Source organism: Chiloscyllium plagiosum, unplaced genomic scaffold (assembly GCF_037043375.1).
Source record: "Chiloscyllium plagiosum isolate Xiang-an unplaced genomic scaffold, Cpla_swu_hap1 HiC_scaffold_29, whole genome shotgun sequence".
Classification (NCBI taxonomy): domain Eukaryota; kingdom Metazoa; phylum Chordata; class Chondrichthyes; order Orectolobiformes; family Hemiscylliidae; genus Chiloscyllium; species Chiloscyllium plagiosum.
In genome coordinates this window covers 53,672,088-53,684,281 of record NW_028270167.1, presented here as the reverse complement: position 1 = coordinate 53,684,281, position 12,194 = coordinate 53,672,088, and positions in this window count along the sequence as shown.

Here is a 12,194-nt window from a genome sequence, read left to right as displayed (position 1 = left end):
TTAACGTTAACCAATTAGAAATTGTGCACCTAACACTTACCCGACCCGGCCGACTAGACTCCCTGTTTTGGTGAAATTCACTCATTATGTTTCTGCACGCATTTTGACAAATACTTTAGAATCAGCTTCTGACACATTTTTCCTGAAAAATAATCATTTTCGATTTCAGTTACTGCAGAATGAAAAAAAAGTGCTCCAAACTTTTCCTAATCATTCACCGCTGGTTTTGAAGTTCGAAAGTCTAGTTATAGATCCATCTGAATGAAGGAGTTTCCCTCCTGTTTACTCTCAGCAAATTCACATCATCAGGGAAACTTCCATATGGACGCAACTCAGTTTTACCTGGTTTCACGCCACATGATCTATTGATCTGTTCCACCATCCCATGAAACCCCGCCTTGTCTTTTCTAATGGTGTTTTGCCCCCGAACTTCGTTGGCTTCCTTTCCATTCTTTTTTGTGTCCCAGTAGACGCTTTCCATTCTTCCTGACGTCTTTTGATTCCAGTCATCGGCATCCATGTCTTTTATCATCTCTTTTATATCCCAGGAAAGTCCATCTTGAGAAAGAATGCTGTTCCAATGCAACACATGAAAACCCGCTCGAATGGTGTATACTGTCATTACCAGGATAGGGAAGATGGGAGCTAGTTCAGTCACAGGTGAATCGGTTGGTTGTCACACAATGGATCAACCACTGACTGGGAAATGACTGTTTTTCTTCACTTTTCTCCCCTCTCTGAACATGTACCAAAACAACACAGTAAGGTATCATAGAATGCCGACAGTTAAGAAACTGGCCATTTGATCCAACAAATTCACACCGATCCTCCAGGGATTAACCCTCACAGAACAATTCCTTACCCTATTACTCTTCATTTGTTCCTGAATAAGGCACCTTACTGACAGTCGACCCATTTGGATTCATGCCATGTCTCAGGCTCTGTGAGGCAGCAGTGCTAACCAGTGAGCCACCTTGCGGCCCTGCAGCAATATTTCAAGGCACATGCGAATGCGTGTAAAATGCGTTTCCTGCCAAAGATGCTCCGATTTTGTTGTTGTCCTTATTAGGAACAATAATCCTGCTTCCCTGACCAGGCATTGAAACCAAACCACAGCGGTGATAGTGCTGAATTGTAACCACTAGCTGACATTTAGGACGGCAGGTGCAATTGCACCTTCTCTTAACAGCATAGTATTTTTTCCAGCGATGAGACGTTTCTTCCAAAATACTATTCGTGTCACCGAGCTTTTACAGCACAGAGTAATGCATTATGTCAATGCCAGTCCATCAAACATCCATCCATTCTCATTTTTAGCTTCCAGTAGCCCGCAGCCTGACTTCTGAAGTGTTCATCTCAAAGAGACGTTCTCTGCAAAGATTTAATCTTAAATGAAGAAGCGAATGAGACTCAAGTCAGATACTATTAAATTTGATCATGAGCTGCGGGAGTACTGAACCGCATTTTCAACCAAAGAGGGAAATATACAGACACATCTTGTGAGAATGACAAAGGTCTTAGGAGAGGCCAACATTCAGAAAATGGGGAATTGAACTGTTTGCCTCTTCTTTCTTCACTTCGGGCTTTAAAACCCGATTCTGTTTGCATAAGCAAAGGGGTAAACCGGCAGGCGACTGTCCTTCGAGAACTGGCACAGTCGGGAATAATTGGTACATGCTAATCGTTGAATTCTCCACCTGTTGAGGTAGCCTGGCTAGCTGTGCTCTTCCAGCCTCCTACCTGTTTCATTTGGATTCCAGCAGATTCCTGCCTCGACAAAAGGAATGGAAGCATTCAGCCGCTTCGCTGTACGTTTTCCTCCCCCACTATTTCACCTTTACTTTACTGCTTCGACTGTATCACGTTGTTCTTCCGGCTAAACTAGGGCATTCTTGGCATCAGATGCTTGTCGTCCTTATGTTCCTCGAAGTAGAAACACAGATGGGGATTTCGAAAGTCAAGCAGATGAGGCTAGGTCCGTAGGGAAAATCACTTCACGATGTTCCCTCAGAAATAATTCCAAGCAACACGGAAAATGCTTCTGTGAATGTTTGTTGTAACAGTTGTAAACACATTTAGCAAGACGCAAGTAAGATTCGAATACACGACCAAAGGTTGATAAGGCCAATGGACTAGCCTATGAGCTATGGAGCCACCAGCAAAGAAAGCGTTTTTTCTGACTAACAGAAAATGATGAACTCTAGCACAGCAAATTCCGTCGTCCGAGGTTAGTGATGCAAGCTTCGTTTTCTGTTTTAAAATACGACTTGAAACCCATTTCTTTGATCACTTGTTTGACATAACACTTTGTCAGCTTCCCAATATCTCATAATGTGACTGGGATCAAAATTTGTTTAAACTCCCTCCAGAGGAACAGCTTTGAAGTTTACATTATGTGAAAAGCACGATGTAGTATTGATATCAATTAATTGCCCTTAATTTCAACAAAGATTACAGCTTTTCTTCTTCCGTTGTTGACTAATTCGTTTCCTATAACATTGTGCAATTTACGTAGTGAAGAGATTTCACAATTTATGACCTTGGTAGATGAAGTTTAGGCACCAAACGTGGAACAGTTCAAATGGAACATACTCCGGAGATTGGAATTCCAGGCTATGCAGGTATCTGAGAGTGCGTTTTAAAACAAAATCTTGGGTGTCGTGTTCACTGGCTGGGTTGGCATTTATTGAACAACACTAATTGCTCTTGAGTGGGCTGGAGGACATGACAGTGATAGACAGAGCGAAGACAGTCAAGAGATTTGCAGAAATGTTAAAAAAAGGTTGAATTTAGCTGCCTGGTAATGGGTGAACAACCCTTGTTAATACTCCCACGTGCAGCAGAGTTGTTGAAAGATCTCAGGACTACATCTTTGGGTGAATAACCCGCAATCGCTGCCCTTCCAGCATGTGGGAGCCCGTGTGGAAAGATAAAGCTGCGAAGGCCGCAGTGCACGTTTGGGAAAATGTGCAGTGGTAAAAATATCATTCAGGTCAGGAACAATGGAACACTGAACAGAACGCAAGTGCACCCTTGAATAGTGGCAGAGGGAGTTAGGCCAGAGCAGAGGGGGAATTTGAGAGGACGGATGGAAGTGTGTTTCCACCGTTTAATCCAAACGAATGGATGAGAGTTTGAGCTGCAGAAGAGCGGAGACGTGGAAGAGTTTATGATGTTAATGAGGTGCAAGTAGGCTGACATGGTGACGATGGCGATATGTGGTTGAAAGCACAAAACGCGGTGAAGGATGTCACTATGGTTACGACGTGACTCGTTCAGACTCAGACAGTTGCGAGGGAGAAGGTTGAGTCAGTGGCGAGGCATTTTCTCCTCGCACATGGTCAATGATGCTTTCCAGCTCATCTCATCCATTTGCCCCAACTCCACTCTCAAAACCCATCCCTCAGACAAGGACAGAGCTCCCTTATTCATCCCTTAAATTCCAGCAACCTCCGCAGACATCATGTCATTCTCCGACATTTCCACCACCTAAGATGTGTTTCCCCACCCCACCCCTATCCGCTTTCTATAAAGATCTTTCCCTCTGCGACTCCCTTGTCAAGTGCACCCCCCTCACCAAACCACCCTCCCCTCCCGCCCCATTCTCATTCCAACACGGGATTTGCAAAACCTCCACCCACACCTCCACTCTGTCGCAGGCCCCAAAGGAGCTTTCCACATCCATTAGAGTTTTACCTGCACTTCCACACATGTCATTGAATGTATCCGTTGCTCCTGATGCAGTCCTGATGCAGTCTACCTATTCAAAGTTTGTGCGAAGATTTGTAGCTCGGGTGCTCGTTGTGGCTCTGTTCGCCGAGCTGGAAGTTTTTGTTGCAAACGTTTCGTCCCCTGGCTAGGCGACATCATCAGTGCTTGAGAGCCTCCTGCGAAGCGCTTCTTTGATGTTTCCTCCGGTGTTGAAAGTGGTCTGTCCCTGCCGCTTCCGGTTGTCAGTTTCAGCTGTCCGCTGTAGTGGTTGGTATATTGGGTCCAGGCAGATGTGTTTGCTGATGGAGTTTGTGGATGAATGCCATGCCTCTCGGAATTCCCTGGCTGTTCTCTGTCTGGCTTGCCCTATGATAGTAGTGTTGTCCCAGTCGAATATACCTTTCGAAAATAAATAAATCCTTGGAAATTCATTCTCAAGACATGGGAATACTCTGCTCCCACCCTCTAAAGACACAACCATGACACCAGGACAGTTCTCCTCCAACCGGGACAGTGTTTCTTCCAGCCTTTCAGTGTCTTGTCTGTGACCGTGTTTTCTCCTTGTCCCGGAGCTGAAATGAGATTTGACGTCCTGACGTGCTGGAACGAGAATCTTTTCAATGTCACAGATAAGTTCATGTCCGGAGAGCATGAGAGTCAAAGCACTGGCCTCCACAAGCACGGAAAGATTTCCAACCTGTCTCTGCTCAGTCGAACAGTTCATCGTTCATTCGCCTCTGGATCCGCTTCCCAAGGAATATATAAAGATTCAAAAAACTCGAGACTGGGATTTCTGCTTTGCTTCTTGACAGTTTCCCCACCTGCCAATTGGCAAATATTTCCAAGAATCTCTTCACAACCCTCTGCTTTGCACTATGTCCAGAGATAAATAAATCTCACTTTGTGGAGAGATTCCTGACTCTGGGAATGTTTTGTTTGGAGCAAAGAAGTTTAATGGGAGATTTCTTGGGAATGTTTACAATGATGTAGGCGAAAGCGGTGTGGATGGGCGCGTTGATGGTCAGGAGGAATTGCTGCCCCGAACTAGGGCAATTGAAAACACAACTTGTATCAAATAAACTCAGTTAAACCTACATATACACCATGTGTTTGTTATTATCTGTGAATAGAGGAACAGAGCTAACGTTTTGAGTCAGATCCGTTTCTCGTTCAGAACACAAGTTTCCTGCGTGTCAACAATTGAGCAGACCTGAGAAAATATCGACTTGTTGAGACGGGTTTTCTGGAGTTGCAGGGATAACTCATCCAACAGGAAATCATTTAAAATCAACAGTGAGGGGAACATGTTCTGTATTGATGAGAGATAGATTGAATGGGAAGGATCCATTTCCATGAGCAGAGAGATTAACAATACGGCAATGGTCGAGTAATAAAGATGTTCTTGTATTTTTACAACGCCTTTCAGCACCACTTCAGTCACAGGTACTGAAGTAACTTTGAAGCAGATGTATCATTGTCAAAACTAAAGTGCTAATCTGGGCAGTTTGTTCAACCAGAGGTCAAAAAAGAGCACTGAGAACTGGCCCTGGAAAGGCCAGTGAGATTATGCTTTACCTTAAGCGTTTGTTCCTCTCTGGTCTATATCCAGAATAGTGCAGGACCGGTGGTTCTAATCTCAGGGGAAGGTGTTACACACTAAGACACAGATGAGCTGAATGTTCTCACGTTCAGAGGGTAGCAAGTATGTAGAGGTATTTACAGCAAGACTCAGTATATTTAAGCCTTCAATTATCTCTCTATTAATGGCATGGAGCAAGTGGCAGAGTGAAATGTACACAAATGTGCTGACAATTCACACTCGTGGGAGCACATATTACGTTGAGAACGTGGCATTTCGCATAGACATATAGATAGGTTGAATGAATGGGGAATAACTTGTCAGATGCAGTTTCATGTCGGCATTATGAGGTCATGCACTTGGGTCGGAGAAGTCAAAACAAAGAACACTATTAAAACCGAGAGAAAGTAGAAGAAACGTGTGAGACAGAGGAATCTCATGCCTGACACAAACATGTTCAGTATCATATTCTTTCCCTAACAAAAAGGATGGCTTCCTTTCCGAATGCTCACAATGAAAGAGATGGTTTCCAAGGAAAGTAAAAGACCCTGAAACAAATAGCCTAATCGAAAACAAAGGAAAGAATTGAGTCGTTCCAATGGACAACTTTGATGCTTATGGCTCTCTAAAATTTGTTTATAATGAAGCTGGAAGTGGGAATTGGGGGAGCTAGGGAGTGAAAGTCAGGTCACCCATGATTACTGTCATCCTTCGTGTGTTTTCCTCATTTTATTGTCTGTTTTATTTCGTATTGTGGTTACTGTGAGTGTGCTTGTAAACCACACCGCTGGTGACTTGTTTTCCAGACAGTTCTTCAACACGACTCGTAAGAATTAACATTCTTTTCTCCTGAATCTAGGTAATCTCTAAACACTGTGCAAATATCACCAGAACCTCGACATTTTCCACGCCTGTCTGCCTTCTTGCAATATCAATTGATCCATCACTGTGCTCCTGTTGCACAAATCAAGAACGACCCAAACCGCATCAATTGCACCGAGGCTGCGAGCGCAGATAACTGCAGCCGCTCCCCAGAGTACTGGCAACTGTGTGATCACAGAAGCACACATTGTACAGCCAGGAAACCCAAAATAATTACAGTGCCAGAGGCCGTGCCAGGAACGGCACCTGAGAAACAACAGAAACACTCTTTTGAGCTACGGACCTGGTTATAGTTCTCAATCAGCAATCGAAGTTTACATTGGTTATATCAACTGATCCCTCACTCAAGGAACCAACAACTGTTGCAAACGGAGGAGAAAATGAGGACTTTACATACTGAACATCAGAGTCTAGAGTGCGGTGCTGGAAAACACAGCTGGTCAGACAGCATCTGAGGAGCAGGAGAATCGATGTTTTGGGCATGTTCCTGATGACTTGCTCATGCCAGAAACGTCCATTCTCCTGCTTCTTGGATGCTGCCTAACCTGCTGTACTTTTCCAGCAACACCGTCTCCATTGCTGCAGACTGTCATACAATCCAAGCTTCCAGTCGCAGAATTAGCAACACTCAGTGTAATGAGTCAACCTATTGAAGACACCGGCAGTGGTGCTTAGTGTCAAGTAGATCTTCATGAATGCGTGTCGTGAATTGTCTGTTCTGTATAATGTTCCCTGGTCTCACTACGTGCAACATTGTTTGACCATATTTGTATTGTACATGATGTGGTTTGGGTCCATTGTTCTGGTGAGTTGTTGTCTAAATGTGGCTTTCGGTTTATATTCTCTCATAGATCCGAGTAGTCAAAGGCTGTCCGTTCCGAAACATTTTTGCTTGATGTGTTGGGTCTTGGCATGCCCTCCTAACGTTGTTTGTCTGCAAGGAATTTTCGGGAATATCTATTGTTGCAAAGCATTTCTGGAGGATCCAGAAAACACCACAATCAGTTGTACAGAGTGGCAATGCACAGACATGACGAGGTCAACAAATTCGACCAGAACAACACAACAATAATTGGACAATAGTGGGCAGCCAGAGGTTTTCTGGAATGACGAGACTCATCCAATGACTCCATCAAAGAACATGTTGACCTGGACGTAACATACCGGGACCTGCAATAAACGACAAGAAGCAGCAACTGAAAGCAGTGGGAAGGAAATCACACAAATTCGAAACGCTACAGAACAGCAGAGCTTGCGGATGTCACCGAGAAAGGGCAGGAAACTGCTGCAAACCAACTTCCCAACACTAACGAACATCCACACACCATCTGCAAACTTCACTTGAACTACAAATCTTTACACAAACCTTGAAACCCTGAAACAGTCAGGGCCGCCCCAGCGGGAAAATGAACCCTTGCATCCCACATGACAGCTGAGGATACGAAACGCCATACTCCAGTGGACGTCAGAGCGAACTGCTCTTGCAAGCTACTTGTGCGTGCTCTTGTCAAAATCACTGCTTGATTATCCTCATCCAATTTTTCATCGTTTGACGTTGTGCGCTTTTTGCATTACAAATTTACATCTGAATATCACTGAATTTTCTGAGAATTTCTGCCGTTCCAACACTTAGAGATAGTGAGTTCCAGATTCCAACCACTCGTTGTCTGATAACGTTTTTTATGTGCAGCTACCCAAACCTTTTTACTCTTATCTTAAATCTATGGCTCCTTGATGATTGATCCCTTCAACAAATGTTTCGTTAAGTGTACATATTCCTTACCGCTCATCAGTTCGTACATCTCAATACTGTTTCATCTCAATTTCCCCTGCTTTCAGAAAAATAACGCCAGTCTGTCCAAACACTTTAATAGTTGAAGTTCTTCAATCCAGATCATATATTGGCAAATCACTCCTGCATCGTTTCCACAGTTGTCATATCACTGCTATAATGTGAATTTCAAAATTATACACAATACTCTAGCGAGAGACAAATAATGACTTGAAATAAATGTGGGGAGAGCAGAGTTATTGGTCTTTTCCAATAAAGTCATTCCCTCGATAATGTTCTGTGCCCTTTTCATGAACCCAATGCTCCAATGATCTCTGATCTATGCAAATAAAACACTATACGTGAGGATTCAAAACCCAACCACATTGTCTGATAGCATTGAGTGGCTTAATGGCCCTGATGGTGATATTGGGTCACGTTCACCTAACAAGATTGACAGCTGCAACACAGACTTAATGGTGTCAATTTGAAAGTGAATGTTAATTTTTCCAATGCCCCAGTGACATAGGAGGAGGAATGGAAAGGGGGAATAGTGATTGTTGAAGGGAGAAAAATCTCCGAGATTGGGTGCTGAGAGTGGCAGCTTGAAGCATTAAAATCAACACCTGAGTGAGTATTTTCATCTTAAAATTGATTGTGTCCTTTCTGCGTTTGTTTTGCACAGGTTATGTGGAGTAACATGGAACAAATGCTCATTACAGATACTCGGATTTGAATGGAGGTTGCTTGACCACAACGCAGAGGACGAACCATTATTCGATTACATGAAAAACCACAATACAAAAAGCCTTTAATGCAATGGCAGAGATAGTCGAGGAACCGCATCACATGCACAACAGGAAAGCCCACTGAGATTGGCTTGAATCGTCACCTTCAATGTCCCCAATGGCTGTGGAGATTCCATAATTGAGAATGTTGAAGACTGAATTCGATAGATTTCAATAAAAGATGAAATGTACAGTCGAGAGTTCACAAATATTGTTGAAATATCGATTTCAATAAACATGAAGTTTCACATCGTAACTTTACCCGTGCCATGAGACAAGGAAGAAACTGTTATTGCACACTCACATCGCACCGGTTCCCAGGCCTGGACTCAGTGAAACTGTGTACGCAGTGGCGAAGATCCGATTGGAAATTGAGAGTGGGATGAACGAGTGGATATCTACTTTGCCTGCCAGTGACAAACTCCATGAGCATGCAGTCCTACTGTGAAGGTAGAGAGGTGCGTGAAACGCCGAGGCTGGGAGCTCCAAACTCGCTCGGTGAAACTTCTGTTGACATGGCGCAGAGGGCATTGGGTCGTGGGAAAAGATCCTGAGCTATTTTAATCTGAATTGAAATGATTTGATTATATTCCCTGCAGGATGAAAACAGGCCCTTCGGACCAACATGTTCACTACAACCCTCCGAAGATCAACCCATCCCAACTGTACGTTTACCCCTGCCTAATGCACCTAACATTATGGACAATTTAGCATGGCCAATTCACGTGATGTGCATATCTTTTAGATTGTGAGGAGTACCGGAGTACACGGACGAAACACATACAGACACAGGGAGAACGTGTAATCTCCACACAGACAGTCGCCCGAGGCTGGAATCGGACCTGGGACCCGGGCGCTATGAGGCAGCCGTGTGAACCAATGAGCTAACGTGCCACACATTTGCTCACTGAATTGGCGCCCGCAGCCCTCTACAGCAACTATCTCCAAAGAATCACCACTCTCTGATGGAAGATATTCCTCCACGTCTCATTTCCAAATTGTTATCGCTTCACTTTGTCTCTGTGCCCTCGGGTTCTAGTGTGTCATAGTGGGTGAAACATCTTTGCCACATTGGCTCTGCACAGGCCTCTCAGCACTCTGTAAATTTCAAATAAACTGAGTCATTGACTCAGACATCATTGAAACAGACCGCTGTTCCAAACCGTCCATGCTACCATTTACCGAAACTAACGTAGTACCAACTACGTGTACTGGGCCCATATCTCTCTTAACATGTCCTATTCATGCACTTACCTAAGTGTCTTTTAAATGTTGTAACTTTATCCACATTCCTACTTCCTCTAGAACTTTGCACAGGAAACATACCGTATAAAGTAAAACAAAGTGAACCTCATGTCTTTTTATGACCTTTGTCCTCACACCTTAAAATACGCCCACTAGTCCTGAAATCCCCAAAGAAGGAAAGCACCGTTGCAGTTGAGCTAATCTGTACCCCTCAGGATTTTAAAAACATTTATACGGTAAATGTCAACCTCCTATGCTCGTTTGAAAGAAGTCCCAGCCTATCCAGCCTCCCCTTACAGCCCAATCCCTTCATTCCTAGCAACATATTGGTAAATCTCTTCTTAACTCTGTCCAGCTTAATATTGGTCTTTATCTGACTTGGAAACCAGAACATAGAAACAATACTACAGAAGATGCCTCGCCAACATCCTGTACTACCTCAGGATAACGTCCCAACTTTAACACTAAAAACTGAGCAACGCATGAAAGCGTTCTAACAGCATTTTAACGAAGCTGACGATATGTGACACGACTTCCAAAGACCATTCCGTGACCTATTCACGTGTCTATTGCGCAGGACTATTCAAAGCAGCACTTGTAATTGTGCAAGGGCTACATCCATTTATGACTCAAACTGTAGTACGTTACATTTATTCAAGATAATTTCTCTTTACCATTCATTTAATCATATACCCGAATGATCAATGTCTCTTTTAATCTTCTATAACCTCAGATAACCTTCTTCTCTGTGGACTGTATCACCATGGAGAGTTGTAGCGTTCCTCAGCACAGAAACAGGTCGTTTGGTGCAAACTGGTACATACTGATCATAATGCCGGTCCACATTAACCGCATTTCTCTGCACTTGGACCATATCATTCTAATCCTTTGCTATCCATGTATTTGTCCAAAAGCCTTTTTAAATGTTCTTCGCGTACACGCAAAGACTTATGCTGTCACCTCATGAAATGCATGTCGCTCATGTTGGTGTCAACCACAAACTGATGATCTCTGCCTTCCACATTGTTATCTAAAACATTTACATCAGTCACAAACAAAGGAGCCATCACTGATCCCTGTAGAACACTGCCGGTCACTAGCCTCCAGTCTGATAAATAACACACCAAAACCTCACCCTTTCTCTTGTTGTTAATTGAATTTTGTATCCAATTTGCAAACTCACTGTGAACCACATCTGATCTAACTTTACTTGTTCGTCTTCCATGTTGAATCTAGTTAAACGCTTTCCTAAAGCCTAAGTAAGCAAAGATATTTGTTCTTGCCTCATCAATCCTCTTGTCTACTTGATCAAAACCTCACAATTTTGTGAGACCCAGTTTCCACCTCACTAAACCATGCTAATGATCCCCTATATTTCCTGGACTCTGAAAATGCTATCTTCCAAAACCACTTCAAAAAACTTGCGAACCACCAATTTCAAACTCACAAGCCTGGTGATTCCAGTCTTTTCCCTGTATCCATTCTTCAACAAGGTTCATCAATATCCAGTCTTTTTAAATCACACCCATATTTAGAGATGACACAATTATTTCAGCAAGGAGTCTTGCAATTTCCGCGCTTATCTCCCATAATGCTCTGGGATTCAGTACAAACACAGGGTAAACACCGATGCTAATTGACACCAGCAACACAGAAAAAAAAATTACCACGTGCTCTAATCTGTGAAAATTCGATAGTCAAAACGTTTCGCAAAGGTCACGATTTAAAGGGAAGATATCAACTTTTTTCTTTATGTCTAACAGAGTATGAAAACTAACAACTATTTACGACTAGTTTCTCTTAAACCCATCTTTTATCTTCCACTCCGCAACTATATTCCGATTCAATAATGACTTAAAAAGTAATCATGGTTCAAAACCACTCAGCTTTTTCAAGTGTCATTTTGTGGATTTTTCTGGGAAGATTCTCTCCAGGTTTTCCTCGATGTTCTGCCATGCAAACACATTTCCAGGAAGGTACATTTGTAGTATCTCTTGAGCTGGACGTCCCTGACGCAGTCCGAGCTGTTGCAAATGTCCTGATTAATACCCCAAAACATCGGATTATTTCATTGGCTTTCATACTATCAAAACGTGAAGTTCACACCTAATTTTGATTTCGGATCTTGATTCATAATTTGAGCTGATGGCAATCCAGCTCTGCTGGCTGTTTCGAACAAATGTCACATTGTCCCCTTGGTCAGAACAGATTGTTCTGT